This window comes from Crinia signifera, chromosome 6 (genome assembly GCF_055691185.1).
Source record: "Crinia signifera chromosome 6, ASM5569118v1, whole genome shotgun sequence".
Lineage (NCBI taxonomy): Eukaryota > Metazoa > Chordata > Amphibia > Anura > Myobatrachidae > Crinia > Crinia signifera.
This window is the reverse complement of record NC_139222.1, coordinates 125,021,287-125,033,489: the sequence shown is the minus strand read 5'-3', so window position 1 is coordinate 125,033,489 and position 12,203 is coordinate 125,021,287. Positions and strand designations below refer to the sequence as shown.

Below are 12,203 nucleotides of genomic sequence, written 5' to 3'. Positions count from 1 at the left end.
TAGGCACATTCTGCCAACCAGTGGTGTAGCTAGGTGCCACGGTGCCCGGAGCAAGGGCATGTTTTGCGCCCCCCCCCCCCCCACGATTTGTATAAGGCTGGCTCTTGCGGCAGTATATATGTATATATACACACACACATATACATACACACAAACATATATATATATATATATATATATACACATATATATAGGGGGGCACAGGGCAGGGAAACCAGGGCTAGGGGGGCACAGGGAAGGGAAGAAAGGGCTAGGGGGCACAGGGCAGGGAAGGCAGGGCTAGGGGGCAGGGAGGACAGGGCAAGGGGGGGAATAGAGCAGGGAAAGCAGGGCTAGGGGAGCACAGGGAATGGAGGAAAGGGCTAGGGGGCAAGAGGCAGGGAAGGCAGGGCTAGGGGGCAGGGAAGGCAGGGCTAGGGGGGCACAGAGAAGGTAAGGCAGGGCTATGGGGCACAGGGCAGGGAAGGCAGGGTTAGGGGGCACAGAGAAGAGAAGGCAGGACTAGGGGGCACAGAGAAGAGAATGCAGGGCTAGGGGGCAGGGAAGGCAGGGCTAGGGGGGCACAGAGAAGGGAAGGCAGGGCTAGGGGGCACAGTGCAAGGAAGGCAGAGTTAGGGGGCACAGAGAAGAGAAGGCAGGGCTAGGGGGCACAGGGTATGGAAGGATGGGCTAGGGGGCACAGGGCAGGGCTAGGAGGGCACAGGGAAGGCTGCACTAGGGGGGCACATGGCAGGGAAGGCAGGGCTGGGGGGAACAGGGTATGGAAGGCAGGGCTAGGGGGCACAGGGTATGGAAGGCAAGGCTAGGGGGGCACAGGGCAGGAAACGCTGGAGTAAAGGAAGGCTGTAAGAGGGTATGGTATTGAAGTGCTTGTTCTTCAACAGCCATTACAGCCAGTTTACCTATGTTTCTTGTTGCCATGGGGGTTCCTCCTGCAGCAAAGATCATGAAGGAGCCTGCTGGCACACACGGAGAGCTCTTCCCTGCTCCCAGTAGTGCTTTGCAGGAGGCGGGTCTCACACACACACACACACACACAGCAGCAGCACTGCGGTTATGGAAAGGCAGCTGCTGAGCTCTCTCCTCCCTCTGCAATCTGCTGCTGTCTCTCTCCGGCGGTGTCTCACACACTCTGTTGGGGCAGGGAATAATCGCTAGTAACACACAGCTTCCTGATGCTGCTGTGCACTGCAGTGTGAGAAGGAAGTTCATCTCACACTGCACACAGCAGCACCAGGGAGCTGTGTGTTACTAGCGAGCTCCGTGCCTCCTCCTCCCCCGCCGGGACATGACAGCCGGGACAGTGGTATCGGCAGTACCCCCCCTCCCCTCGCCGGGTCTGCCTCACTGCGTAGGGGGCATTTCAGAACAGCAGGGGGGGGGGGCGGTGCTTAAACAGGAGGCTCTGACGCCGGGCAAAGCGGGGAGCGGGGGAGCCGGCGGCAGAGAGCACAGCTCCGGCGCCAGGTGATATGTCGGCGCCTGGAGCTAGTGCTCCACCGGCTCCACCCTAGCTACGCCCCTGCTGCCAACTCTATATGTCTACACCCAGAGCATCTCTTATGTTGTATGCTGAATCTTTGTCCCTGCTCACACTGGTCTACTGCAAGCTTGTCCTCATCCTCTGCTCTGTACTACATAATTCATTGTTGTTTTGTTCTGCACTTTGTGATACCTTATAAATACTGATAATATTTTTACATACACCATTACGTTCTATAGAATTTTACATCTGTGATACATACTGCTAGAAAAAAAATTGTAGTAAAAACAAGGGGGGGAAATTTACTAAGATGTGTATTCTACTTTACATGTGATGTTGCTATGGGCAACCAATCAGATCCTGTCTACTATCTTCTAGAGCTGGGGTAGCCAACCCTAGTCTTCGAGAGCTACCAACAGTGCATGTTTTGCAGGTCTCCTCACAGAATCACAAGTGAGCTAATTAGCTCCATCTGTGGATCTTTTAAAATGTGTCAGTGATTAATGAGTGCAGCTGTGCAGCAGCTAGGTTGTCTGGAAACTGTTGTTAGCTCTCGAGGGCTAGGGTTGGCTACCACTGTTATAGAGGGTGCTAAATAAATAAGAAGTCGATTCTGATTGGTTGCCCATAGCAACATCACATGAGAAGTAGAATACACATCTTAGTAAATTTCCCCCAGAAAGGGTAATGTTTCTAAGAATTAAATATCCTATACAGTGGACTTCAAGTCATTCTACAGGAAAGCTTTTTTTTAAGTAAAATATTGGAGTACAGGTCAAGGGATATGTACAAGAGGAAAAGCACACAAGTAGGAGTAAACAGTAGAAGCAGTGTGATATATCTTCCAGTGCACAGACATTTACTGAATAATACCTGCATTCAAGCATCTGCTCCCAGCGTAAAATAGGTTTTCAGCACCAACATTCCAATCCTATCAAACAATCACCCATTCTAGCCATAGACACACTGCTGGATATTTTTAGCACAGACCATAAAATCCAACTGTTTACTAAATCTCACTCATTCCTTATGAGAAAATAGCTCAGACCACGTAAGGACCACCTGAACAAATATGTTAGGAGACTCTCTGTGGGCTTTGCTATGGCGACTTATTTAGGGAGATTTTTGTATTCTACTTAATTTTGACATTTTTAAACATTAATTGAAATATACTCATATACTGTATCATAAACTAAAGTGGTCCTTTTTTCCATCATATCTGCCTTATGGGAGGTAGTATATATTTTGAATTGCAAACACACAATCACACTGTAATGTGTACAATTATTTAAATGTTTAATGTTACACTTAAAGGCATGCTTCCGTACTTTTGAAAAAGCTTTTCTTGGAGATTGTGAAAGTAGCGCCTAGAAGTGTTGACGTGTACTGTTACAGGCATGTCAGAAAAATTACTTACATCCAAATGAAAAACAAACCGGCCAACTGTCCTGTATTTCCTGGACAGTCCTGTTTCTTTGGGACTGTCCCGCCAACGAACAGTAGTGTCCCCCCTTTGGGGGTGGGGGCAATTAGGAGGTCCCCTATCACTCTGTTCATCATGTGCACAGCATCTATTCACAGGAGACAGAGGTACTGGGGGCATGGCCAGCAGCTAACAGAGGCCACATCCTCTTGAGTCGCGTAAGATCTACTTGATAAACAGACAATGAAACGTGTCCGGGCTTGCTCATGTATTGTGTTTTACATGTAGCTCCATATAAGTGGCCATGAGAAATTTTATTTGAAAATGCATGTAGCTGTATTAATTATTGTGTAGTATACCAATGCAGGGACATGCAGGTTTGCCTACATTATGGCTGGCCAGGGCAGCCAGTTCCTTTGGGCAGGGGGGCGAGGCCGCTGAAGGGAAAAGAAAGGGGTGGAATGTGGGCGGAGTTACAATGGAAAATCACGTTTTGGGGCAGGGCAAGAGCGACTGCGTCCTTGCGGCCACGCCCCTACCATACGATGCTTGTATTTCAGGGACCCCCGCTGCCAATGGGGGGTGGGGGGTCACGGGAGAAGACCAGCCATTCCGGGAGGGTAGGCAACCCTGGGGACATGGCACTGATGGCCCAATTTGAATGTATATTTATTGCTGATTTCCTTTATTTTCCCAGGAATATAACAGCTACATAATTGGTGATATCGGGGAGATCGCAGCTACTATATTTCAGGGAGTCTCCCTGCTTATCAGGGAGAGTTGTTTAAAAGACATGCATGTAATATTTCCCATGAATATGATTCATTGAATAAATGTTTTATTTTCTGTTTTTGTGTGTAAAGGCCTTTTTTGGATACTATTAGAGACTAACTACATCTCCACAACATGTCCCTGGAACATTCTCCACTTTCTGCATCTGGCTGCTGAATTTTGCACATTTTTGGCACATTTTGCCCTGAAGTGTTTTGGGCGAACTTTCTGCTTTTTTTTGCTTGAAATTTAAACCAGTATCGTGGTCAAAGGACAGGCACTAAAAGAAACATTACAAGAATGCACAGGGGTTTATAACTTTATATATACCAATATATGCCTTTACGATGTGCTGAATTCGGCAGACTTTAGGCACTTTGGCAGTGCCCTCACATCTTTGGGCAACATGTCTTCCTATCCTGCATTAAACATAGCTGAAAAGACTCACCAGGTATTGAAATACAAACCATTTTTTAAAGCATAATACTTTTTCCATGGCCATCGGGTTGCTCCAGCTGGAGAGGACAATGGGCCCAATTCAGACTTGCTCACTGGGCTGTGAGTAAAAGCAGGTAAATGGTACCTCGACGAATCCCCCGCCCCCCCCCCCCCCCGCCCCCACCCCACATGTGCGCTCGTAGCCATGCACACAGGGAGAAAATCACTCACGTCAAATTATTTTTTTATTATTTTTTTATTTGAAACTGCACTGTTCACAACCACTCTCTGTTCTCTATTACACAGCCAGTTCCCTACCCATCTACAGATATTTGCCCCTAATCCCATGTCCTCCATTTTATGTATCAACCTCTTGTGTGGCACTGTATCAAAAGCTTTAGAAAAATCTATGAAGACCACATCTACAGCGTTTCCATTATCAAGGCCTAGTAAATTTGCCTGGCTTTTTCACGAACTCATGTTGGTTAACACTAAGTAAACTATGAAGGTCTAAATATAAATAAGATATTGATGCTACAGCAATGTGTATCTTAAGCTGTAACCCCCAAATGAGCCACTCAATGGGGCTGATTCTGAGTCCGGTGCTGCTGTTTATGTGCGTCTTATGCCAATGTAGAATTTTTGACTTTGTGGGTTATTCAGACCTGATTGCTTCTGTGCAAATTTGCTGAGGCTTAGGATCAGATAGTCGCCACCCAGACAGAGAGAATTCTGCCCTGTGCAAGTCAGCAAATGAGATCGGCAGCCAGCTGCAAAATCCATAGGCAACTCAGTCACCATGGAATGATTTTCCCAGTCTGCTCAAGGGTGTGCAACTCTGAGCCTTTGACAACTATGCAATAGAACCAGGCTGATTGAGACCGAAGCTGGGAACGCGGTTTTCCTGACACTCGTAGGAAATGGAAGGTCACCTCCCTGAGCCTGCGTGTGCAAGGAGTGAGATGCTCACTATAAGCATCTTTAGATGTTGAACTAGTGATTGGCGCTACTGCAGACACAACCATAGGTTTCATCATCGTTTGATGATTCCTCAAATACTGCTACCATCCTCAGGCTACAGGTAGGTGTAGAATCTCTTCACAGTACATACTCCAGTGCCAACGTGAGTTATTAGGCACCTGAATCTGCAACCATTCAGTGACACACCTGTGACATTCCCATAATACACCCACAAGACGGACCATCTCCATGCAATTGATTAGCCATCTCCCATTCACTACCCCAGAAAGGCCAGTTTATCTCCAGTACTCTTCAGATACCTCTTAATCATGCCTTTAATGTATACACCATGGGACGCATGTGCTGTGTGACTCTAATGCATGTGCATCGACTACTTACACAAATATCAGCATTGCATTGCATGTGAATTTACTGTATTGAAAATGTCAGTAAAGTGACACATAGTGCACAAGGCATGGCAACAGGTTTCCCCAATGCTCCAGGCCACAGCCAAATCAGACTATTGGTTAATCAGACCCTACTGGCAACATTACATACATTGGCTTTGATTGATCATATGAGCTTTTTTTAATTAAGTAATTCAAAATATTGCCTAAATAATTTATGGCACTGAGATAGTAGGGCACAGGTCTTATCTGATTTTTCATGGGGGCCAGTCTGACAATTATGATGGGAATGCAGCTACTGCCTTCTCCATTCTGACTGCTAGCTGTCCACTGACGCCTGCTGACAACTTCTGAGATTTGCTCACACCCTTGCCACACAGCCCGCAGAGAGCCCTGACTGTAGGGTGAGCTAAGTAGGGAGCAGGATAGAGAAACCATTGCACGCTGTGGGCTCCATCTTGCTGCAAGCACACTATCTCCCTGTTAGCAGTACCTTCCCAGTTACCCACTATTTCGCTGTCACCTCTGCCTTGCCAGTCATCCCCTACCACTATCTCTGTGTACCCTTGGGGGTACTATTGTGTGGCCATGCCTCTTTCTTGTGAGACCACACCCTTTTTGCAGAATGCCCCTTTGACATGTAGTACCCTTTTAAAAAATGTAGCCCATCAAGGGGTGCCAAAATTTATATTTTCTTACAATACAAATTAAGATTGTGCTAGCTCTGTTTTTGACAATACTAGTGTATGTCCTGGCAGCTGTCACAGAACATTGTAATTATCTTACATTTTTATACAATGCTTAACAGTTATGCTTTATAGATTGTCTTGCAGGAAAAAATGGTACAACCTTTGGAAAACCTTTGTATAGATCCTAAAACAAGGACATGAATGGCTTCTGAGTCTTCTGATTCACAGAATATTGCCACCCGTTTAAATAATTTTTTGCATATGTACCAATTATTTCTGACCAAATGATTGTAATTTATTATTGCCATTATTTTCACCCAATAGGAACTTCTGTACCACCCCGAAGTGTCAATGTTTACAGATATTCCAAATGGAGCCAATCCATGCGATATGTTTGGAATCATTTAAAACTCTGAACATAATGGTTGCAAAAATGATGGATGATGTCCAGTAGCAGATTTTACCTATGGGCTGCAGCCCATCATCCCAGAAAATCTAACATCCTACTGAATGTCAGTGAGCCAGATGCAGTCCATGTAGCAAGTGCTACCTGCCAGTCACCTGCATGACAGGCAGTACCATTGGCAGGTGGTTCCTCCCTCCAGGACTGCCAGTCTAGGCTGCAGAAAGCTGAGAGATGGCTTCCTGTAGGGGCCCAGCGTTTGTCAACTACATTGCTCATGTGCTGGGATCTGGATGATTTTGGTGGCAGGGAGGGACAGTGCAGGCAGTTAGGATTCACCGCTGATGGTGTCCATTCTCCTAAATGTTTTATTTCACTGAATGAGAGTAAGAGTGCCAATATCAGTCCTTCATAACTTTCTGCATTCTGACCATAAATTAGGTTATGGACATATAATTATTTTTTTTGTGGAAAACAAAATATTGTAAAAGGTGGAAGGTATTACACCCAACTGTGTACATAATAGACTTACAGAATTTTATTGTGATTAATGATAATACCTAATTATTTAGCAACATGAACACATGTTTGTGAATTAGTGGTTGTCATAGTAACATGAGTTGCCAAATATTGTCTATAAAGTTCTTTCAGTCTAAGCCAGCTATTTGCAGACGCCTGCTGTTAAAAGCACCCATTGAAACGTATGCAGATAAATCACTTCTTTAGATGGACTGTCTATATACCCAACCAGGAGACAGCTGAGGGTGTTAAATCCGTCTGTAAATCTGGCTAGGATAGCTGAAGGGTTCCACATACCAAACAATGAAGAAAACTGCTTTTATACTTTCACCAAAAAAAAATACTGAAACAAAATGTGTAGAATTTATGTTAGAATATAAAGTCTCTTTATATATTTGCTAGACATAAGATAATTGATTGACAACTGCACACAACATGAATGAAAACCCCACTAAAGAAATCTGTACAGTGCCTATGGTGTGCCTATGAATAGCTGGATAGTTTGTATATAGAGAAAACATAAGGAAACAATTATTACATTCTCTGATGTCCTCTTGGCCATGGAAGTTCTGCTGTCACTTTCAATTACCCTGAGGCTTTATATAATATATCAAAGATGTATTTAAAGCAAAACGGTAAAGCAGAATGCTGTGAGTGTAGTAGGCACAGCTCATTAACAATAATACACAATGTCGCCAGTGTACAGACCACTGTTTGTCTTATTTGCTTACAAGTGGTTTAAGTTTCTTATAACACACTCTATATGTGCTCAATTACAATTAAAGAAGTAATGGCATTAGACAGGAAACGATTGACACTATATATACAATCTTAAGTAGGCCCTACAGAATTCATAGGAAGAATTTCTGCAGTAATAAAGTACAGTGCATTTAAAATCATACATTCAAGATGTAGGTGACACTAGTTAAAACATGTATCATATACGTTTTATAGGCGGGTAACTAATTAATTTCTAAAACATTTTACTATTAGACTTAGAACAGGGTGTGTTACCAAAGGCGTCTACATTTAAGGAGTAGCTAAAACTCACAGCGTGTACTATCTGGTATGTCTGTTAGAGCATGATGGGAGTTGTACTTTATTATCACTAATGAAAACCATATTAGTGGATGTATAATACAAAGCAATTATTATACCAATGAGCAACCTGCCCAATGAGAAGTGGCCGGGTATAATAAAAAATTATATATATATATATATATATATATATATATATATATATATATATATATATATATATATATATGATAGATGGTAATGGGTGAGCGCAAATGACAGTTGACCATTTGCTTTGAAATGCTGGAAGACTGCCAAAAGCTGTCATTCAGACACTACCAGGTTTTTGTGCCATAGCCCAATCTGACAATCAATCTGTAGATGTATGGCCAGCTTTACTTAGATTATGAGTTATTGCTATGTATTTGCATATCTTTGTCTTTCCATAGCACATAAAATGTAAGAAGAGCAATAATAATCCTAACAACAAAATATACAATCATTGTTAATATTAATAGTAATTTAAGTGTGTGAAATGTTATTTATTATACTTTTCATAGAATGTATAAAGGTGTTTCCTGTACAAATATGAGGCTGTTGTTTCATACACATTTCATCTAAAGCTGACTTATATATGATTAAGACAATCTGCTGCTAAAGGTGTACAGCTCATCTGCTGGGACTTGTAGTTTATTGACAGCTTGAACGACAGGTTGTCTAGCACTGATGCACTGATGCAGTCACCTTCTGGATTGCACCTCTGGCAAAGCATTATGGGAACTTTAGTTCAACTAGATAGATAGATAGATAGATAGATAGATAGATAGATAGACAGACGGACAGATAGATGTAGAGGGATTCCAATGTCTCACAAATCCAATCCTTGGTTGTAGATTTGCAGCATTTATAAAACAAGAACACTTACTGTATGCATATTATAAACAATTACAGAGACACGTTCTATATACCACATGCATGCAATGTAGAAACTGAGATGTTTCGTAGTAATAAAATGAAAACAGCCAAAATAGCAAATTAGCACAGACTTTCTGCCATGAATGAATGAATGATCAAAGCAGAATTAATGAAGCAATGTTTCCAAAGCATCTACATGTGTTTAAATGCTTCCTGAGCCCTTATTATGCCTTGACCAATCACGTTAGCCAGAGCATTTGCATCCTGCTGGGGCAGACTGCACAGTATGTACCCCCATCTCCCCATTCACAACCTAGCTACAATGTAATTGACTATTCAGTTAGAATACCCATTTTTGCTTGTAGTTAATAATTCCTATATAGCACCAGTTTCTTAAAATAAAGAAAACATTCATTAAATAAAATAAAAAGAAACTTATTTGAAATATTTGAAACCAGCACAATCTAATATATCATATATATATATATATATATATATATATATATATATATATATATATTCATAGGTTTATGCATAACCAAATGAAAAATAACATATTTTATGCTCTTAAAGAGAAGTCACTGTATAAGTGTAAATATAAGTTCCTTACTGTAGACCTGTCCACCTTCTCTTTTCTATCCCTGGTTTGAAGAGTACTGAGAACTGTGCACATTTTTAATTCAGGGAGGCAAAAAGAGCCCCTCCCATCTTGAAATTGGAACTGCTGCAGTAAGCCTAAAGAACAACACAGATTAGCACTAAAGTTGTCACAGTTCAGTTACACAGGAGTTTTCTTGCTTGGAAAAGCAGACTTCACTTTTACACTGTAGAGGAAGTCAGTTAGAGCCCTAACATACCGTTGATAGTTTTTATATTCACATTTAAAACCATTCATTTGAAGTTGGTTATCAAAAATAGGCTGAAGATTTGAGATTGCTATGTCATAAAATAAGATAGTTAATGATGATGATTATTATTTATGTATTTATTTATTAACAGTTTCTTATATAGCGCATTTTTTTTTGTTTTGTTTAAGGACACAATTTTACACTAAGGAGTATATTTACTACAACTTTTAAAACAGACAAGTGGTGGTGTTGCCTATAGTAACTAATCTGATTCTGTCTGTAATTTTTTACAATGCAACATAAAAACGGTAGAATCTGATTGGTTGCCATGGGCAACATTATCACTAGTCTATTAGGGAGTATTCAATTTGGAATTGCGACTGTCGGAATGTCCTGACAGTTGGAATCCCAGGATGGTTTTTAGCATATCGACAGTCGGAATTCAATGTTCCAGCTGTCGAGTATTGTAAAGTCCATGGATCGGTGAAAGAGGCCACTGATTGTCGAAAAATGGCCATGAATTTGACAATCTGTGGGGGGCAAAACAAATCAGACTTTAAAATAAAGTTGGATCTGGCAGCCTTCACAAAATAACTCCCCCCAAATCTAACTCTCTCTGCACAAGTTACATCTGTCCCCCTGCAGTGCACATGGTTTTGTCCATTTGAGAAGGAATTTGCCATCAGGAGTGAACAAGAATAAGGGCCATAGTTCCTTATATACCCCATACTCACCCCAAATGTCACCCTTAGAAGGTATCCAAAAGTGCAGATAAATCCTATATTGGACGGCATTCAATTATCTGTGCTTAATTATAGTGGGGTAATTGATCTGCCAGGGCTATTCAATTAGAACCAATGGCAGTCCACGATCAGTCTAAAGGCTGTACTTAACATGAATTCTTGGTTTTGCCTAATGGAGGCTCAAAACAGAAATCCAGTTTAAATGCCAGGTAAGCTGGCTCTCAGATGTTGTAAGCCATTATCATGTGGCCTTACACTGGGCTACCGGTATTAGACCCAGACATATATGTTATTGTTTATGGGATGGGTTTGGGAGTGTGATTCCCCCTTTGTTGGTATGGCTGGTCTGCTCCAGGTTAGCACACCCTAACACGTATGTTTTTCCCCTTTCATTTGTGTGCTGCCTTGGAGTAGTCAGCCTGTGCCGGCATGTTGGGGGCCCATACCCCAGACCCATACCCAATATTAGGGACCCCCAGTGACCCAGATACACCTTGACGTACGGCCTTAAGGCTTAACCCTATATCTGCAGATATATGGAACCAAGATCTCTGTATTATCTGATTATTATGTATATTTCTCACTGTGTGCAGTTGGGATACAAAATGTTTTTTTCCCTAATTGCCTTGTGACAAAGATGTTAAGGAGCTTATCCCAGAGATTCTGTGATGTATAATTTACTGCATAAGGAAAGAGGGCTGTAATTGAATAGCCCTGGATGTTAAACTCTGAAACTACCTTCCTTTTCCCAGTGGGGGAAAATGACTGCATCTAATTGAATCTGGCCAATTTTATGTAAAATAAATGTAAGGGTCTCTTCAATTTATGAGGTAGGTTCCCTTTCTGGCCTATAATGTTATTGTACACATGGTTATTGTTTAAATGGAGACTGTAAACATTTGCAAAGAAATGGTATGCTTATTGAAAGCCTACATGGAGATTCATACTGGCTGCAATTCTGGAGCAGTGAATTAATGCCAAAGCAAAAACCACAAAAAAGTATTTTTTTTGCGGTGTTTAAAAAAATAAATAAATTGTGTTTGTTTGTGGTAATCTTTCTGAAGTTTCAATAAAAAAGCCAACAACAATTTACTTTTTAATTGATGTGATGGAATGAGGGAAAAGATTTCTGGGGGAAAAAAGTAGCTACTGAGATGCTAAATAAAGCTTTCCTCGCGCTTTCTGTCTGTCCTGATGTGACTTAACAGATTGAATAGAAGGAAACATGTAAAAAAAATCACTGATAATTTTGATAGAATGTGTTGCTCAGAAACATGGATACATTGCCACATGCAGGTGTGAGAAAGCCTTCAGCAGCAAAGAGGTCAAATTATACTGTTTTTCCATCGAAATTCCTGGGATTTTGACACAGAATTTTGGTGGATCCCCTTCCTTGGTCCCTGATTCCACTGCCATTTTTCCCCGGGTTGATCCCTTTTCCACAGAGAATGGAAACTGGGGAAAGCAGGGCAGTGTGGGGGCACTGCCAGGAGGTCAGTGGTGGGCAGGCACCGGTAGGGAGGTCAATGATGGGTGGGCACCGGCAGGGGGGTCAGCAACGGGTGGGCACTGGCGGGGTTCAGCAAT

The 12,203-nt window shown here is 42.2% G+C and overlaps 1 protein-coding gene across 4 annotated transcripts in view; it reads right to left on the bottom strand.

Annotated features, from left to right (window-relative positions):
- The window catches only part of MATN4 (matrilin 4), a 76,372-nt gene extending 66,635 nt beyond the window's left edge, over positions 1–9,737 (bottom strand). For 3 of the 4 annotated variants that reach the window (XM_083147033.1, XM_083147035.1, XM_083147036.1), the window contains exon 1: positions 9,636–9,737. The gene's annotated coding sequence lies outside the window, so the exon portion shown is untranslated. Of the gene's footprint in view, positions 1–902; positions 1,024–9,635 lie in introns of those variants that run through there. The other variant, XM_083147034.1, reaches the window with a different exon arrangement.
- Positions 9,738–12,203: the final 2,466 nt, after the last annotated feature.